Source organism: Tinamus guttatus, unplaced genomic scaffold, assembly GCF_059628265.1.
Source record: "Tinamus guttatus ecotype Peru unplaced genomic scaffold, ASM5962826v1 Tinamus_guttatus_pri_ptg000459l, whole genome shotgun sequence".
NCBI classification, from domain to species: Eukaryota; Metazoa; Chordata; class Aves; order Tinamiformes; family Tinamidae; genus Tinamus; species Tinamus guttatus.
The window spans coordinates 5,747,172-5,764,377 of record NW_028288993.1 but is presented as its reverse complement, the minus strand read 5'-3'; positions in this window follow the sequence as shown (position 1 = coordinate 5,764,377).

Here is a 17,206-nt window from a genome sequence, read left to right as displayed (position 1 = left end):
AAAAAAAGCACATTTAGGATAGGGCCTTGTAATTCTGTTAGGTAGGCTATAGGATGTATCTTGTCTCTTTCTGCATGGAGTACTGAAAGCATACAATATTGTTAAGAAATGTTGTTTCTCTGACAAGCAGTTGTATTCCTGTATTTTATATTTCCAGTGTGAAAACTCCAATGAAATATTTTAAACCAAAGCCATTTCCTTGGAGCTGCCTCTGACCTTCTCCTCCTCCTCCTCTCTTAGCCATATCTTCCTGCCAGGATGAATTCACAGAATCAAAGAATCTTAGAATCCTTAAGTTTGGAAGGGACCTTTCGAGGTCATCTAGTCCAACCACCCTGCACACGCAGGGTCACCTAGAGCACGTGGCACGGGGTCACATCCAGGTGGAACTGCCTTCCAGCAGGTCAACCCCTAATCTGTCCTGGTGCCTGGGGTTTTTCCTCCCCAGGGGCAGGATCCTGCACTTGTCCTTGTTGATCCTCATGAGGTTCCTCTCTGCCCAACTCTCCATCCTGTCTAGGTCTCTCTGAATGACAGCGCAGCCCTCTGGAGTGTTGGCCACTCCATCCAGTTTTGTATCATCCGCAAACTTGCTCAGAGTGCCCTCTGTGCCCTCGTCCAGGTCATTGACGAACAAGTTGAACAGCACTGGGCCCAGTACTGACCCCTGCGGGACACCACTGGCCAAGGCCTCCAACTAGACTCAGCCCCATTTATCAGCACTCTCTGGGTTCTGCCATCCAGCCAGTCCTCGACCCGCTTCACTGTCCACTCGTCCAGCCCACACTTCCTAAGCTTTCCTATGAGGATTTTATGTGAGACAGTGTTGAAAGCCTTGCTGAAGTCAAGGTAGGCAATGTCCACGGCTCTCCCATTGTCCATCCAGCTGGTCACCTCATCGTAGAAGGTTATCGGGTTTGTCAAACATGACTTTCCCTTGGTGAATCCATGCTGACTACTCCTGATCACCTTCTTTTCCTTCATATACCTAGAGAGGTTCTCTAGGATGAGCTGCTCCATCACCTTTCCAGGGATGGAGGTGAGACTGGCCAGACTGTATTTTCCTGGGTCCTCCCTCTTGCCCTTTTTGAAGACTGGAGTAACACTGGTTTCTTCCAGTCCTCAGGCACTTCCCCTGCTCTCCATGACCTCTCGAAGATGATGGAGAGCGGCTGAGCAGTAACCCCTGCCAGTTCCCTCAGCACTCTTGGGTGCATCCCATCCAGGCCCATAGATTTATGGGTGTCCAGTTTGCCTAAATAAACCCTAACCCAACCATCCTTGTCCAGCGGAAAGTCCTCCTCTCTCCTGGTTTTCTCTCTTTGTCTCCGGGCTCTGTAGTTCATGGGGACCAGTCTTAGCAGTAAAGACAGAAGCAAAGAAGGCATTTAGTAATTCAGACCTACTATCTGCTCCTCCCGCCAGACTTTTGGGCATGTGACAACATCCTTGTAGCCCTGGAAGCGCTGCATGCTGATGTCCATTTCCTTGTGTCCAGTTTGGGAGAAGGTTTTTAAGCAAAAGACCAGAGTGAAATTGGTAAAGTCTCTAAAGTTTTACAGGAATGATCAACTATGTAGCTAGTTTCTGCACACGTCTATCAGCAACTTGTGAGTTCTTGGCAATTAATTCACAAGGCTGCATTACAGGAATGTTTCAAGACTCAAGAACAGGCATTTGAAATTTTAAAAAAGTGGAATTGAGGCACTAATCTAAAATACTACAACTCTGTGGACCAGCCAGGCCTGTGGTAGGGTACAGGGGACATGGGGACGGGCTGTTACACTTGATAAAAAAGAGGGTATGCACTGACAAGAGAGGAGCTGCGCTCGGCAGAACACCTCGCACCCCCTATTTCTGCGTTGGGAGCAGCATGGGTGTACGGGGCAATTACAGCCCCTACTGAGATCAACAAAGCAGCTGCACTGTGTCCCTGAGGTCCCTGTGTAATGAAATAAGAACAAACTTGTGTCCAAGAACACTCAGAGTGCAGGTGCTGAGCTGGGGACATTGCCTTGGGTGTCATGGGCGATAGAGATCAGCGGGTCGGCACAGCAAGTGCTGCTGACGGATGGCCCTGGGTAATCTGGCAATGATACCTGCAGTGTTGGGGGTGCTAGAAGGAAGAAAGTAAATTAGAACGGCCCAGCTCTTGTGTCTTTCTTGCAATTCGTCTTGATTTGTGGGCCTATTATACGGTCATACCCATAGTGTCATTTGCATCCCACTTTCTGTGATGTGATATAAATAGCCTGCCCTAAATAGTTTGGGTAGATGAACAAATAACAACCTCGGTAGTAAGTAAAAGTACTTTCTCTGTTTACATCTGTAATCACAAAAAATATTTGTCACTGCAAAGAGAGTGCAAAAACCGTTACAGATATTTATCTGTCTCCCACATTATACCAGCACATTAGTGGGGGGGGGGGGAGTTTTATTTAAAGACCAACTGCTTGCTAGGAATTCACAATGAGGCCTCAGCCTTTTGTCCATGAACTCTTAAGTTTTCCTCTTCTGCCTGTCGTCCCTACTTCCATCAGTGTTCTGCAATTTGCCAGCCTCCTTTATGTCTCAGTTATGTCCTCACAATGTGAGGCAGGCAGACCCATGTGCCCACAAACAGAAAGGCTCCTCCAGCTCACAATAACTCAGCAGGCTGCTGTGATTTCCAGGGACTGCATTACTGTGTCCCCATGTCTGCTGTCAAAGTACTGCCTGGTCACAGGCCTCCATTGTGAATTCCAGCCTTACCCCAAACGTGAAACCATCTCCAAGCCCTCTGAAATATCTTTCTTCTCTTTTAGCTCCCCTTACACAAAGTAGTCTAAACTTGGTTGTTCTAGGAAATAAAGAACACACTTACCCGTCTGAAGACGTGTTGTGATTATATGTCCTCTTTCAGCAACCTGCCGAAAGCGGCTGGGCTCCGATATCGCACAGGTTAAACATATTGTAACAGATTTGGAAGGGCAGGCAGTCCTCCTGAGGCTTCTAGCGAAAATAAACAGCATAAAAAATCAGTTCTTCACAAATAGCATAGGTTGGAAAATATAAAATATGAATCTAAGTCCACTTTTCTCTTTGGTGCAAGTTCTGGCAGAGCCAAGATTATTCTAATTTCCAGCTGCTATTGGAACTGATCTCACAGTAGTGAGAAAATGCCAGAGCAGAGTTACTGCAGCTTAAGGCACCTTTCTTTTAAACCCCCTGCTCTGTCCTACTCCAGTGCTGCTCTCAGTCCTCCTACATGGAAACAGATATTGCCATGTCCTGCCTTGTCTTAAACACCTGCACATAGGAAGGATGGCACAGACAGAGCGCACGTAGGCGTCTCCTTGGGGCATGATTTTCTCAAGTCATTGAGGCTACTGACCGCAATTGCTGTGGTCTATTTTGACCTTCTCCTCAAGGTGTCTCCATCTCTCGTCACAGTGTCACAGCACAACAAGTCCCGTGAAGATGCAAAAGGAGCAAATGACAAGATAGAACTGGGACTGCCTACATGGGATAAAATTAACTCTAAATTAACAATTTGGAGAAAATAACATTGCTGCACAGAAAAAAAAAAAAAGGTTATTTCACTGACAGAACATGTTACTGACATGCTTGGCTCAATATTGGCAAAATATTAGCCAAACTTTGCATGCATAGAGCATTCTGTACTCAAAATATTATTTTTTAAAAAGCCCTACTATTACTGAGTATTTTAGGAAAGCTGAGGCCTAGAGCATTCCTAGGACTTTCTCAGGCTATATGCACTATTTTAAGACAGCCCGTAGATTTACTTGCTTTAGTGCAGGTTAAAAAAGCACACTAGAGGCAACAGAAATGTTGGCTGATGTTGCAGCGAGGTTCTCCGTGTGGCAGGTGACGAGGGTACGGGTTTGCCTGCTGTTTGCTCGGCAGCAGAGGAGCCCTTTTCCCCCGACGCGGTGCAGGCAGCGGGATAACCCCGAGTCCAGACCCGCTGCCCAGTGCGGGCTGCGTGTGGCTGCGACAACAAAGGCTGGGACAGACCCCCATCAGGGAAGCCCTTTCAGGCCCCATTTCCATCAGCTCATAAAAGGAACAGCCTGGACCCCCATGCTGGGCTCTGCTAAGGCTGCTCTGGGCTGAAGCTCTTCATTTGCAAGAGAAACAACCCATTCATTTCTCTCTGACCTCTGCAGACAGCCTGAGCACTGACCTCATCTGCCTATGGCTCCCACCGCTACCTTCCTCCCCCAGGAAGGAAATAAAGAACACCTGGATAGAACCTCCCCTTCCCAGGCAGTTTAACCAAGGCAGCCTCGGGAACTTTGTATCAGGGCTTCAGTAGGGCTGCATTTGAACAGTTTGTGAATAGTCACCAAGAGTATCGCCTTCCTGGCTCGTGCTCATTACACCCCAAATCAGGAGTTATGATGCCCTGTTTCACAGCTAGGCACAGGGTAGAGAACCTCTTGTCAAAGGCCACAAAAGGACTTCAACACTGCTTCTGAGGCCAAACTCAGAGTCTCGCCCATAGGGTGAACCTCTAGACAACATTTTTCTGTTTTGCAGAGAACGGGGTGCTTTCCGGTATGTCTGCAAGAATGGTGGTTCTCAGACAGAGTCACAGAGACGTGCGGCACGGACTAAAAAATTTTCAATAAAAGTGACATAAAGACAATTAGACTAGCCCAGCTCCTCTGCAGGTCTCCAGAGAACACCCAGATAGGGGAACAAACACAACCAGCCCCAGTATGTGGGTAGACTGAAGTGGAAGCTGATGGTGTTTGTGCCATGCACCCACCAGCTCAGAGCCCCATATCGGATGCAAGAGAAGCTCCAGCATCTTAAGCTGCTTTCCCCAGCAGAGAACAACACTAATAGTTTGAGAAAGTGCCTTGCCTGCTTTCTCTCTGAGTAATTAAGAGTGAAATCCTCCTCTCAGTGACCCCAAAGCTCTCAGCCCAGGCTGATTTACACATGAAAGGAACCCTCTGAGGGGCTTTCTCCCTTTCACGTTCACAACCAGGCAGGATCTATAAATAAAACCTTTCTGGAAACAGGAGCTTTCAAAAAGGTCTGTGTACGTGAGCAAATGTATATGGGAGAAAGGGAATGGAGGTGTGCACTTGAGAATATGTGTGCGTGTGCATGAGTATGTGGCGAGCGGGTGAGAAGAACACACACTCGTCCACCAGCGTGCATGCAAACAAGTGCACTAGACAAGCACCTGTGTGGACATGTGTGTGCACAGGTAGCACTTGGGGGAGCAGCAGAGCACGTACAGGCTGCCTTCTAGATAGCACTGCTCCAGGGTTCGCTTGCACAAGCCACTCTGGATCCACACTTGAAAAAGAAAGATTTAGACCCCATGCATATGTCCAATTTTGTGTGACAGACTGTGCTTGTGGTATACTGTTTTCAGTCAGCAAAACAGTAAAGTACCAGCAAAACAAAACCTCAGAGTTTCACACCGCTTTGGGTGTCAGGTGGCATGTAGCAGAGAAAGGGGCCTCATGGCATGTGTTCCTCTGATTCTGAGATTTTTTAAAGGTACCACCTTCTCAATGGCTCAGCAGAAAGGGAAGCGTTGAGCTTTCCAGGACTGTCATAACTTGAAGACATTTTTACAGTTTCCTGGGAAACAAAAAAAGCCCCAAAATTTGCAAGGTAAACAGTGTGATGGCTGCCATGAGAGAAAGTGAAGGTCAGAAAACCAGAAGCATCCTTTACAAAAGCTTGCTGGCAGAAGAACGCCCAGATTTGTGCTGGTGAGCTCCCTCCCCCAGTCCTCCTCACTATTGTGTCCCTGCAGCCTGGAGATTTCTCTTTCTGTGAGGCCTAAGAAGGACCCTACGTGGCTTTCAGGAATCTGGCAGTTAGTGTGACCCTCTCCTAATACAAACCAGGTGACACCGAGCTCTGAGCCTGACTGGGACAGACTGCAGAGTTTCATAAAGCAGATGCTGGACAGTGAATCTTTGCCCGGATAAGAGGCAGCTTTTTAAAGATTTGACCACACTGTGACAGTTTGAGAACTCCAAACTGTCTTACCCCATCGCTGCTGAGGAGCTGAATCACCGGTTACGGGAATGGGCTCTGTGCCGGAGGTCCCGGCAGCAGCCGGGCTACCCGCGCTGGCACTTTGGCTAGCACCGGTGGAGCTTGCGAGCGGCTTCCCGGCAGAACCCCTGCATGTGCAAGGGAAGGAGGCTGGAGAGCTGCCCACTGCATTCTTCCAATTTCATTATTAGTGAATACAGCTCTGAAATCTCTCCCCTGCCCAGTTTTCATGCAAGAATTTGGAAGGGGCAGCCAGAAAAACACACAAAGCAGGAGATACAAGGAGCGCAAAACCCCACAGAAGGGCACAAAGCCTCTTCTGCCAGTGCAGTAAAACTCTCCCCAGCTACTTGCACTAGGCAGGAGAGCAGAGCAGGGATGCACAGCTCCCCTCCTACCGGGCCCGCAGCTAAAGCCCTCCCCCACTTCCCAGGGTCTTCAAATAAAGATTTGCATAGTGCTTCCAGATCATTCCCGGGAGAAGGGACAATGGCTCTCTGAGCACCCTTTCCCCCCTCCCTCCTTCACTTACAAAGCTGATCAAGCTCTGGTGAAATGGGGAACAAAGGATTTACAGATGGCAGAATATTGATTTCTGCAGTTCCAAGGCTACGGTGGAAAGATGAAGAAACCCCCTGAAACTCTGTGAAGATGCGGGCACGCTCCCACAGCACAATATCTGCATTTGTTAACACGTTGCCCTCTCATATCTACTGGAGGCGAGACATTGCTATTCCAGAGGGATGAGCAGGGCCCTCAAAACTTGCAAATGAACAAAGATGAGATCGCACTTGGAAATCCCAGCGCTGCTTTCGAGCACGCTTGTTGTTTCCAAACCATCCCCACGGAGAGGTGCTTCCAGCGAAAGCAGTTTGCCACCTTGTGGACCAAACCAGCAGTGCCCTCGCAGGGCCTTGCGCATCAGAGGGCTTCTGTAAATCACAGCTCACCAGTGATCTGTGCCGTTGTCCAGGTCCTCTTCTTCCCTCTTATGTCACTGCAACTAGGAGAAATTAAAAAAAAAAGTGAAAAACAAATGCTCTGAAAATATCCTTTGATTCTGAATTACTGTGCTATGTTGCTCTTGCAGAACTTGCCAACTTTTAGGACTGTTATCTGTGCTAAAGCTTCTCGTCTCTCCAAGCATTTCTGTGCTTCATATGAATACTTCTAACCTCTGTGTTACAAACCTTGTGCAGTTTGGGACGCAACTCCACCTGTGCTGAACTCTAAAGGAGACTAAAGGAGTCACTCTAAAGTGACGTCTTTAGAGGAGAGGAATCAGCCCCATTAGTCTCCCAACACAGCTAACACAGACATTCATTGCAGCTTTGGGGATGATAAAGCTTGTGAAAGTCTCATTTTAAACCAAGGTAATTCACAGGGGCTGTAACAACCTGCCAGAGCCCTTGGGCTCGACCAACCAGAACCTCCAGTTCACTTGCTCTTCACCAGCTGCTTCCAAAGGTGGAAAAAAGGATCCACAGAGATTCTGCTCTGGGGCAGCAGAGCTGAGACTTGCCATCACGAAACAGCCCTGTGGTGGAAGAGCATTTTCAAGACCATCAGTAGTGTCGGAGGACACTGTTGGTGTCAGAGAACACTGTTGGTGTCAGGAAGAACTAGGAAGGTGCCCACCTTGTCTGCTCTCACCTCCTGCTGGGCCCCTGCATGAGGCTACGGTGGCAACACTGCTCTAAAACTTGTTGAGTCCCACTTTAGGCTTCTTTCCTTAGCCTGGACAACAGTTTGCTACTTGTTTTGATGATTATTTTCTTTGTTTTCTCCAGTTTCTCTTTTGCTCCTAACTGCATGGTCACCTTTGGAGTGTTAATGTCTGTTTCCTGCCTTTTTTTTTTTTTTAACTATAAACAAGAATGGTTTTGTTTACAAGGTTTCTGCTATTATATTAGCACCGCAATTTGCTTTAGGATAGAAATTGAACCTTGGTTTTATCACTTAAATAGTATGCAAAAAGTTTCTTACAATTTCTTACAAGTCACACTCTAATTTCTGAAAAAAGCCTGATATTATACATCTCATAACTGGAAATTCAAATGATGTAGGTGGAGAAAGACAAAGTTAATCTCCAATGCAGGCAATAACTTTGCCACAAAATACACCAAACTCCATCCAACACAGCAAATGGGCTGCGTTTGTTTCAGGAGTGTGTAGTGGAAAAAATGCATTATATGGATGCAGACATTGGGAGAAAACTTCTGCAGGTAGATATGCACAACATGCCACCAAGAAATACCTGCTTTTACTTCAGAAAGAGGATTGATCTTGAATTAAATAAAATATGAAAGCAGATCACTGGAAGAGGTAATCATGAGTTAAAAAACAAGAGCCTACCAAATACCAAAGTAGTAACAATTTACACTAGAAAGATATAGCAAACTTATATAGTCAATATTTTTATGTCAAGGTGTTTCACAATGGTCTTCTAAGATGTCACCATCTCTATATGCTACACAGGAAGATCCAAGGGAACAGAGTGAAAGCACACTTAGTTCCCAGTAGCAAACACTGCTTCCCACTGCCTAATGACTGTGCTGTAACAGCAGCCCTGCCATGACACGACATGCTCCGGTCTTGCCATGAGAAAGGTGATCAGTTTTGTGGAGCTGTGTTGAACTGGGCCTATATTACACATTACCCAAACCCTGGAGATCTGGCTACACAAAGCAAGTGTTCTTGGGCTTTTCTTCTGCTCCTCTTCACCTTTCACATCATCAGTGGGTGGAACCACTTTCTTCTTTCACAAATGCACATCCTTTGTGAGAAGGAAAATGCATTTCCTTCATCATCACCATTCCCTCACAAACCAGACTTTGCCATTGTCCTTACCTTCAGGTGCCATTTCCCTGCTTTCCCACTGTCTGTACAGCCAGCACTGGAGTCCTCTCATTTTACTTCAGAGCTGATGAGTCTTTGAAAATGTACTCTCCACCTACATGGCTCCTACTAAAAGTCAAACAGACTCCAGTAAAAAAGCTACTATAAACACTAGGATCCAGACACGGGCAAATTAATTACAGTGAATGCTTCTTCTGAAGATCTTGTGTTTATTCAACTGAAGTTGTTAATTTTATTTCCGCAGAATCATTGCAGGAATCTAGATAATTAAAAACACATCAGTGGTTACAAAAATGCATTTCACTTGTGACAAGTATTTTTTTACTACCATTGATTGAAAGAGGTTCGCATCCCAGTGATGAGATTGGTCCCTAATGTGAAAATGTAATGGCCATTCCCTGCTGCTACATAAAAGAAAATCAAATACAATGCTGTAATTGCTCCCCTGTCAGGAAATTCTGCCCAGGACCCCAGGACTCTCTCCTATGTCATCTATACTTAGTCTACACACAGTTCTTGAAGCTCAGCTATGGCCTTCAACATGGGGAAACTTTCTTCTCCTACTCCTGTGCTCTGGAGAAGAGCCTGGTCACTGCCCTCATCCATTGCCACCCTTCAAGGTGCATCACAGGTCTGCACAAAACCACTGCCAATGGCCACAGCCACTCCTCACAGCGACTCTTCCCTTTGCCCCATCCTGACAATCCCTGGTGCCCACCTGCAAACTGCTCCCAGGAGCTCCCACCTCATCAGGACTGCCCTCTGCCTCTACACCAGCCCCAGTCCCTTGGATGGTCTCATGAAGGCCCATAGGGTACCCCCAGGCCCATGCTCACTGAGGCCCTGGGAGGCTGCAAGAAGGTCTGTAGGGCTCCCCTGGCCCCTTGCACACGGAAGACACACTGGGCCACACAAAGAGGCTCACGGGGGCCACACAAAGGCCCATAGGGCCTCCCTTGCCTCATGCACATGGAGGCCCAGTGGGCTGCATGAAGGCCCGTAGGGTCCTCCCAGCCCCATGTGCAGTGAGGCCCTGCGGGGGCCACTGGAAGGCCTGTAGGGTGCCCCTGGCCCTGTGCAAACGGAGGCCCAGCAGAGTCACAGGGAGGCCCATAGATCCCACCACGCGCCCTTACACATGGAGTCCCCAGCGGGCCACATGAAGGCCTGTAGGGCCTCCCTGGACATAGAGGTCCTGGGGGTCTACACAAAGGCCTGTATGGCCTCCTGAGTGTGTGTGCACATGGGTCCTGGGGGACTGCACGTAGGCCTGCATGGCCCCCCAGGCCACGCATGCATGGAAGCCCCGGGGGGCCGCATGAAGGCCCATAGGGCTCGTGCGAATGGAGGCCCCAGGGGACTGCATGAAGGCATGTAGGGCCTCTCCATGCTCATGCAGGCCTGGGGCAGGGGGTGCATGAAGACCTTTAGGAGAGCTCCAGGACCCGTGTGCATGGAGATGTTGCTGGCCACACGAAGACCTGTCGGGCCTCCCTGTCTTCATTTGCAGAGGGACTGCACGAAGGCCTACAGGGCCCCACCAGGAGTGTGCGCATGGAATCCCCTGGGTGAAGCACTAAGGCCTGTAGCACCCCCAAGGCCCGGTGCGTGTGGAGGCCCCTGGGTGCTGCACAAAGGCCTGTAGGCCCCCACTCCGGCCCAGTCTCGTACATGCGGAGGGGTGCACAATGGTTGAGTAGTCTTTTCATGACTATATGGCTATTCCTGACAACATTCCAGCCGTGAGCTATCCCACAACGTCTCTGTGATTGGAGTAGGATCATAGCCCTGTAACTGGCTACACACAGATCTCCAGTTCCACCTGATTATTCCCTGTAGTCAGTATACTGGTGTACTGGCATTTCATGAAGGTGATCGAGGCATCCCTACAGCAGTGACCTACTGAACCTCCAGATGGCATAAGCTGAGGTCACAGTGGGATGTGCCACATCACAGGGAAGTCTCCCTTTTACCGTAGTGGTGCCCTCACTTTCCTGTGAGGCCCAGCAGTTGCTGGACACTACTTGCACACTCCACATGGCTACCCTTTGGAGCCACTGTGAGACAAGTAGCAGGGATGGGAGCCATGCTGAGGTCCCTCATCAACAAGCAGAGGAGCATGGGCACATCAGAGAAAAAGTTTGGGTTTTGAGATGGGAAGGTCATCCTTCCTCATTGACTGGAGAGGCGAGTGAAAGGGATGGGGGCAAGCAACACAGAGGAACAGAGATTCTTGTTCCCAAAGAGCCTATGTCTCTCCAGCAACGGTAAGGGCTTTGGAAGCCCCTTCCCAAGATGTTGCACAGCAACTGTTAATTTCAAAAACTGTTGTGGAGCCTGGGGTGTGGGGATGGCTGGACAGGGCTGGCAGCTTCCACAGAACTCCTGTGGAAGGTCTTAAAAACATCTGGGGACAATGTGGCAACCGGAACTTCTGGATGTGGAGGATGGAGCAACCCTGTGCCCCAAGGCTCCTGTGGGGCCAGTTCCATCCCCTCTTGGGGCAAGTTTCTCTGGGATTGAGATTGGACTCTGAGAGAAAAAGGGTCCCGTGTTCCACATGCTGGAGTGTTCAGAAATTCCCAGAGGGTTCTCAAGAGACTGCTGGAAAAAGCTCATGTTGGAAATGGATGCTTCACCTTGTAATAAATGCTTCACCTTGTAATAAATCCTTCTGATTTATTACAGCTTCTGATTGTTCCGTATGGATCTTGGCAGACCATGTTTTAGGCTAAAAGAGGCTGTCATCACGCAACTACAGCCCTTGTCCCAGATCCTTATCATAACCCTTGTTTCACTCTGGGAAACCCTGGCCTACAAGTAAGGCTAGCAGTCTGAAACTGGGGCAAAGCCCAGCTCTACAATCACAGTGGTGGCTTCCTGGAGGGTTTGCATACGTGATTATCTGTTGCTCCCTGGAATAGGAGCTTGTTGAGAGGTTTTCAGCTGGCTGGTCTGGGTGCAGGATATTTTTGTAGCGGGGCTCAGGAACTTCTGTATGGTCCAAGAGGAACTCCACCAGTGCAGTGGCAAGGTGTTGACTGCTCAGAATCCCATCTTCCAGCTAACCCTGGTGTGGACGGTCTGCAAAAGCTCAAGTGCCCCTCAGAGACTCTCCCTGGCAGTGTCCACCCTCTTCTTTCCCTTGCCATGGATGGGGGTGGGTGCTGCCCACTCTTTGGAAGGGCTGGAAAAAGTAGAGACTTACCTCCAAAGGCAGGCAGACAGCTTCAGCTTCCCCAAGACAATTCTCTGCCTAAAGGGCTTTCTTTCTATAAACGACCTTTTCTGTAATACTTTTTTTATAAATAGTGCATGAAGTTGGGTTATCTTGGAGCTGCCCTGACAACTGGCTCCACTCTACCCACATTTCTTCATGGCCCAGCAGAAGAAATTTGGCCTGCTGTAGCAATGACGTTGTTCCCCTTCCTTGAAAAAGATGTCATGATCAAACTACTGAACTACTAGTGGGTGTTGCTGGCCACCTCCTCCTCGCAGCACATGGTGGAGCAGGAAACCATCTTCTTGTTCTCTTCCAATGTAGGGAATGAGGAATCACCTGGAGAGACTGGAAACTCTGATTGCATTTCTCATGCCCCACCTGTACTCATTCCCATCAGAGAGAACTGACTGCACACAGAGAGGACCTGAGGCTACATTTTTTATCTTTTGAGACAGACACACATGCATAAACTTCATGTGCAGCTTCTGGACATCAAATGACTCTGTGTCAGCAAGCTACACAGGAGAGATGGTGGCCTTTCCTCAAACTGGTGACATCCTTCTTTTTTTTTCCTAGGGTTCATCACACTGTGGAAGGTAAACCAGAGGCCAAAGCTGCTGCCACCAACTCCCTGAAAGAGAATAAGGCTAAAGGAGAGCTCAGGAGGACACAGGGCAGCAAAAGTAAGGGGACAGCTCCCTACTGACCAGATTGTGCCCACACTATCTGTCTCTTGCCTGGTGACTTCAGGCAGGCACAAATATGCTCCCCAAGATGCTGCTCTCAAGAGGACCCCTCTTTCCTACTTACAGAGGGGCACCCTGACAAGCTCCTGCAGAGTCAGCAGGAGTTCCTTCTCCCCATGCCAGCAAACTCAGGGGCAGGCATGAGGCAGAAAGATGCAGAGAAGACTGCTGCCAGGTGAGGCCCTTGGGGAAAGGGATAAGGGGAATACTTTTATTCTTGCAGGAGATGGTCCTTTGGCCACTCCAGTCTGAGAGACTTGGAAAAATTCCTGAAACATAGCCCAGCAAAGGCTGGCCTGAGCTCTGGAGCCACTGGAGGGGCATTTTCTTATTGTGTCAGAGACTACCAGAGAGGGGAGTGTGAGCATCAGCATCATCTTCAGGTGTTGTCCCGAGCTGTTGCAGTCCTGAGCTGTTGCTTCTTACCCATCTATTCAACATGGCACAGCAAAGGCTCTCAAACCCTCAGGTCCCTGAGAGAGACCACCCTCCACCTGGCCATTAGAAATGGTGCCAGCCCCCCTGTCTTTTCTGCAAGCCTGGAAAGCATTGACACCACATGATGAAGTTTCTTTTAGCCTCTTCTTTCCTATGAAATACCATCTTTGTGGCAGGAACAAGACAGTGCCAGGGACAAGGAAATGGCAGGACTGTTTTTCTTGACTAATCACTTTTCATGTTGTGTCACAGTTCACATCTGTAGCTTGTTGTCGCTTGGGTCACAGCTGTCTCCTCTGATATGAAAACACTCAAATATAGCTAATTCTTTTACAGAAGCGCATGCTGCTGCAGAGGCAGGTGCACAGCTGGTGAGCAGGGGACAGAAAACAAGCTCCTATGCTCATGCAGACTCCTCCTGGTGTCTCCTTGCAGTATGCTTCCACCATGGTCAGGCAGCTGCCTCAGGACGAAGGAGGGCAACAAGAGGAAACCAGCTTCTCCAGACAGGTCCACAGCTGCATTCGCTATTCCTGAGGGCTGTAGGAGAATACTGCAGGTGCATGACATGAGTTGCTATAATTACTGTAGAAAAGCCCCATTGTGGGCACAGCAGTTTTGAAAAGATCCCTGAAGAAATATTCATTTTAATATTTCTGTTATTTCCTTCAGATCTTCCTAGACCAATTCTATGCCATACCTTTACAGTGTGTTAGTCTTCCCTGTACTTTCATGAAGCACACACAGACACTTCCCTGGGGCATTGTTTGCCCTCACATCAGGATCTGGTACATTTCGAAACTATGGAAAATGTAAAAGTCTTTTCCAGACCATTGAGAGCAGAGATCATTGGTCATTGCAGACCATTTGATTGTGTTTGTAATGAACTGAGGAGCCTGGCATCACTTCCTGGCTCCTAAACTTTTAGGAGTAAAACTGATGACATGCAGGCAGAAGAGGTTGAACAGGAGTAAGCGTAAGACCTGCAAACCCAAAAGCTGAGACTAATCCAATCTGCTGTTGTGTTTCTGTGGTCCTTCAGGAAACCTGGAAGATGGCTTCACAGTGGAATCAAAGGCAGAGCCTGGGTTCCTTATACAGAGAGCGACACAAACAAGCACAGGAAGAATGGGCTGCGTGGGAAGCCTCGTTTGCAGTGGAGGATCAAGAGACAGCCCAGGTACTGGCAGCATTTTACATTGTTCAGAACACCAAGAATCCTGTCAGGGCACTGAGCGTGGAAGCTCTCCAGGACATGACAGCAGTACTAATATGCAGTCAAAGGGCAAGGGGCTGCCTGCTCATACCCTTGAGGGTATAATTGCCAATAAAAAAGCAAGAGACAAAAGCAGCAACCTGGCAAGATGAGGATAGAGACCAATCACCCTCCTTCACTTACCCCCTCCAAGGCTTTAAGGCATAGACCTGATGGCGTGTCTGGTGGATTTTCCTAGGATGTCACTATGAACTTGCATTTGCAGGTCAGCTCCACTTCCATGTGTACGTGTGCCCAATGCTGTTGTTGGAAGATACCTCTGCTGTAAATTTCTGACTGCTCCTACTTTTTCTTGCTATACCTTATTTCTCAATTTCTCTGTTTTTGAAAGGACCTTTTAAGCACCTGTCTATCTCTCCTTTTCCACTCACATTTCTTCCACACCAACAGCCTACATGCCATTACTTTTTCCTCACTGGTCCCAATTCTGCTGCACTAGAAACAGGATGCAGATGCTGGGGAAAATTTGCTTCTCATCACCTTCCAAAGTGCATTGCCCATTTTTCATCTTGGCATAGCAGTTGGCCTCTGAGGAAGACCTGAGCCACAAGGAAGATTCTCATATGATTCAGAAGGATCCAGCAATGGCTGAAAATGACGGAAAGGGAAGTGAACCAGAGAGCAGAGCACATCTGGTAGGAGCTTTTTTTTTTTTTTTTTTTTTTTTTTGAAGGAAAGCAGTAATTCTCACTTTGATAATACCCTTGTGAAAACTATGCAGTGCTTTTTCATTAACAGCCAGTGAACAAGTAGCAAAAGTTTTTCCTTTTCAGGTAAAATCATACTGTTGTTAAATCCCAGTTGCTGTCATTTGGTGTTTGATTGTTGGAGAAGCATTAGTGGGACACTGAATACTGAACCTTAAGTTAAAACTGGGGTCAGAAGGGTTTGGATCATTTCGTCTTCCCTGCCACACTTTGGGAAGAGCTCATTGGAAGTTCCTGGCCAAAAAATGGCAGTTATCTCCTCCACATTTATGATGGTCTCTGGGATGTCAGAAGAAATGCAGAGGACCAGCTGGCCGCTGTAGTGAAGCTCTGCTCCCATCCTGACATTCCCCTACAGGCACACGGCAGTGTGTTTCCTGTTTTCTCACCTCCTGCTCCAGAAGCCTTGTGAGGGTCCTCTGCGAAACAGCTCCTCTGTTTCCCATCTTCTTTGCAAACAATCTCTCCTTCTTCACAGGAGTTTGACAGTGAAGAGACTTGCATTCCTCATCCTCCAGTACAGCCAAGGAGAAAGGAGTACAGGGAGAGGTGGAAAAGAGCCAAAAATCCTCAATCACTAGAGAAGGGAACAATAGTCAATCTAGAGAGAATTCAGCATGAGTAAGTGTGTGCCAGCTCCAGCCCCTGCTTGGACCAGTTAAGGACCCATGATCCTACCAAGATATTATGAATCCAAATCCCTGAGTTTGCATACAATGAGCTCTGATTTCCTATGACATGGAATGACCTGGGTTCCCTCTCCCTCCTCCCAGAGGCCTTTTGGCAATCCACAGCTAACTCCTAAAACTCATCCCAGATTGAAAGGGGCATAGGTAGGTACGCATGGGACTGTGTGGGTATAGGGGCTGGACCAGGGAAGAGGCAGAAAGGGCCCCAGCCAGTCCGTGAGAGATTTTTGCCCTGTTGTTGCAGCCACCTTTCCCCTCGAGCAGTTCAGGTTCTGAAAAGCTTGGAGCCCTTCAAAACACGTCAGGAAACATTCAAGCATGTTGCTGAGAGGAACAGACAGAAGCAAGAGGAACAGAAGCAGTTCCCCTGGTAAATATCTCCAAAGGAGGAGGATGTTTTCCCCTGCTGCAATGTCCATTCTTCCACTGATTTCGACTGATGGCAACGCCAGGGTAAAGATATTTCCCTGACACTCCTCCTGAGACAGGAAGAGATTTTGAGTATGACATTGAAGTGGATGTCCCTGAAATCTGGCAAAATAGATTGTGCCAGAATAGATTTTCAACGTGAGGTGTAAAAGACCTGACTGAAGGCAAAAGGATCTCTCTGCTGTTTGGCTCTCCCCTTTTCCAAACAGCGTAGTCTCTCCTTCCACCACAGAGCACTGACACTCAGACCCCTTTCCCTAAGGATTGGTTCCTGTTCAGGCCAAGGTCTCAGCCCCACCTGACTCAGCCCCAGATGGATTAGCTGCCCATGAGACCTTGTCATGGTCTTGGGCACAAGATGTCATTCTATCACATCACAAGCATATCCCATCACATATGGCCTGAGTTAGGCCTGCAGCATTTCTCGGCTGTTCATACGACTGTTCATCTTTCTGTTTAACTTTCTAGCACTCGGAGAAGATGTTGGTACAGCACTGCAAGACAAGCTACTAAGAACAGCAGTTGTACAAAGCACAGATGAGCACCAGCAATAAGCCCAAAGGCAAGTTCTGAGCTCCTGTTTTGGAGGTGCCTGGCGCTAAAGTTTGGTCAGTCATGAGGGATGGCACCTCTAAAACACGGCTGAATGGAGATGTGTTTGTGTGGGGGATTTCCTGCTGCTGCTGCTGGGACTATCCCTTGCAATGGTGGAGCTGTTAGCAAAGAGGATCAGGAGATTTCCAAATGCAAATATCCACCTATAAATGTAAAATAAAGAGCAGTACTGCTGTTGCCAGCTAGATTGA